Below are 3,048 nucleotides of genomic sequence, written 5' to 3'. Positions count from 1 at the left end.
AGTAAATTCCTCTAAAGTGAATTTATTTCGTCAAATAAAGCGTATGTGTTTACTGTAGCCAACGATAGCTGATTACGGCCCCATCCACAATCGTTGCCTTATCCTGCCTCTCCCTGACTACCAAGTCACAAAACTTGCACTTCAAACGTCTTAAAGGTAGCCCATTTTCGGATCCAATAGGCGGTTTTCTATTCGTTTTTGAAATAAATTACTTAAAATAAGCAGATGGTTTTTTGATTGTTTAATGCTCCATAACTTTGAGGGGCACATGTTATTATAACATCACGGGGTTTCTTCTACAAGTTAATCATTACCAGGAAAGGGTTACTGTGTAAAAGGTTCAGTCAGCCCATATTTGGACCTTCTGCTCTAATGCTGCTAAGAAGCTCAACGAGATATATGCTGCACGACTCATAAGTTACGTGCGAAACAAATGGTGACACTGAAACTTCCTGGCAGACTAAAACTGTGTGCCCGACCGAGATTCGAACTCGGGACCTTTGCCTTTCGCGGGCAAGTGCTCTACCAACTGAGCTACCGAAGCACGACTCAGGCCCGGTACTCACAGCTGTACTTCTGCCAGTATCCGTCTCCTACCTTCCAAACTGTACAGAAGCTCTCCTGCGAACCTTGCAGAACTAGCACTCCTAAAAGAAAGGATACTGCGGAGACATGGCTTAGCCACGGTCGGGCACACAGTTGTATCTGCCAGGAAGTTGCATATCAGCCCACACTCCGCTGCAGAGTGAAAATCTCATTCTGGAAATGGTGACACTGTTTATGCGCCAATCTATACTCGTATGTACTAATTTTAAGAAATATTAGCAGTCAATCGACTGTGACTGTTTCGAAATAGTAGTGTATGTGAACGTGGCTATGTTTGCGTGTAGGCCGATACAGGATAATTTAGATGATTTATCCGGCATGCGAAGCGTACATACCTCTCCTCAGTAAAACACGTACGAGGGTCACTCCAAAAGAAATGCAAACTATTTTTTTAATCCATCTTTTATTCTAAATCTACACGTTGGAAAGTTTTACAGTGTGTAGATACATCCTTTAGGAACAATATTTTCATTTCTCCACATAATTTCCATCCCTTTCAACTCCCTTACGCCATCTTGGAACCAGCGCCTGTATACCCGCACGGTAAAATTCTGGACCAACCTGTTGGAGCCACTGTTTGACAGTGTGCACAAGGGAGTCATCATCTTCAAACCTTGTTCCACGGAGAGAGTCTTTCAGTTTCCCAAAGAGATGATAGTCACATGGAGCCAGGTCATGACTGTAAGGCGGGTGTTTCAGTATCGTCCATCCGAGTTTTGTGGTCGCTTCCAAGGGTTTTTCACTGACATGTGGCCGTGCATTGTCGTGCTACAGCAAAACATCCTGCATTTGCCGATGTGGTCGAACACGACTCAGTCCAGTTTGAAGTTTCTTCAGTGTCGTCACATACGCATTAGAATTTATGGTGGTTCCACTTGGCATGATGTCCACAAGCAAGAGTCCTTCGGAATCGAAAACCACCGAAGCCATAACTTTTCCAGCTGAAGGTGTGGTTTTGAATTTTTTTTCTTGGGTGAATTTCAATGATGCCACTCCACTGACTGCCTCTTTGTCTCTGGTGAAAAATGATGGAGCCATGTTTCATCACCTGTCACAATTCTTCCAAGAAATTCATCTCCACCATTCTCGTACTGTTCCAAAAGTTCGCTGCATACTTTTTTTTCTGAGCCACTGTCAACACCCTGGGAACCCAGCTGGCACAAACCTTTTTTAACGCCAGCACTTTCAGTATTCTGCAAACACTTCCTTCGCCTATCCCAACGTAGCGTGACAATTCGTTCACTGTGATGCGTCTGTCAGCAGTCCCCAATTCGTTAACTCTGTGCACATTCAGAATGAGATTTTCACTCTGCAGCGGAATGTGCGCTGATATGAAACTTCCTGGCAGATTGAAACTGTGTGCCGGACCGAGGCTCGAACTCGGCACCTTTGCCTTTCTCGGGCAAGTGCTCTACCGACAGAACTACCCAAGCACGAGTCACGCTCCGTCCTCACAGCTTTACTTCTGCCAGCACTTGCCCGCGAAAGGCAAAGGTTCCGAGTTCAAGTCTCGGTCCAGCACACAGTTTTAATCTGCAGGAAGCTTCATACCAGCGCACACTCCGCTGCAGAGTGAAAATCTCATTCTGAATGTGCAGAGAGTTAACGAATTGGTGACTGCTGACAGGCGCATCACAGTGAACGGATAGTCCGGCACACAGTTTTGATCTGCCAGCAAGTTTCTCTGCACATTGTCTGGAGTGTGTGCAGTACGAGGCCTGCCGCTGGGAGGACAATCCTCAATATTGCCGTGCCCGCTTGCATCACGTAACCTCCTTGCCCACCGACTAACTGTACTGCAATCGAGAGCAGCATCTCCGTACACCTTTTTCAACCACTGTCTCGTTTTCACAGAACAGAAATTCTATGGCAGCACGTTGCTTCTGACGAACGTCAAGTGCAGCAGCCATCTTGAAGACATGCTGTGACGGCGGGAACAGGTTGAACTAAGTTTGAAAACAAGCGGGAAGGATGTATCTACACACTGTAAAACTTTCACACATGCAGAATGAAAACTGTATTTTTAGAAAAATAGTGCGCATTTCTTTTGGAGTGACCCTCGTAATAGACATGTCTCGAACGAGAAGTGTGGTGCGACGTACTGTCATTTTTTTGTGATGACTGAATAGCCTCGGGAGCGACGTAGAGACCAACACTAATTTTGGAGACATCTGGCGGGACGAGCGAGCACAAGAAGCAAAGCAGCCGCGGCATCCATCAGCTTCCGCGACACGCCTCTGGCTCAGCTCAGCCGCGCGGCGTGTTGGCGGGGCGGCCGGAAGTCATGCACGCCGCTTCCATTCGCGGCGCAGGAAGTGGCGCTGAGCTCGCACCAGCCAGCGCCACCGCCTCCCCGCGGCGGGTGAAGGAACTCTCGCGGGGCTACTGATCCCGTCGCGTGGCGTAGCGTCGGCCGCAGCAACGGTCCACGAAACTGCGGGA

General features: G+C 47.8%; 1 non-coding gene across 1 annotated transcript; it reads right to left on the bottom strand.

Annotated features, from left to right (window-relative positions):
• Positions 1-470: 470 nt before the first annotated feature.
• On the bottom strand, positions 471-545 carry Trnas-cga (transfer RNA serine (anticodon CGA)). The gene has a single exon. It is a non-coding gene; the product is annotated as a tRNA-Ser (tRNA).
• Positions 546-3,048: the final 2,503 nt, after the last annotated feature.

The sequence above is a fragment of the Schistocerca gregaria genome, chromosome 4 (assembly GCF_023897955.1).
Source record: "Schistocerca gregaria isolate iqSchGreg1 chromosome 4, iqSchGreg1.2, whole genome shotgun sequence".
In the NCBI taxonomy this organism is placed as follows: domain Eukaryota; kingdom Metazoa; phylum Arthropoda; class Insecta; order Orthoptera; family Acrididae; genus Schistocerca; species Schistocerca gregaria.
This window is presented reverse-complemented; position numbering and strand designations above follow the sequence as displayed.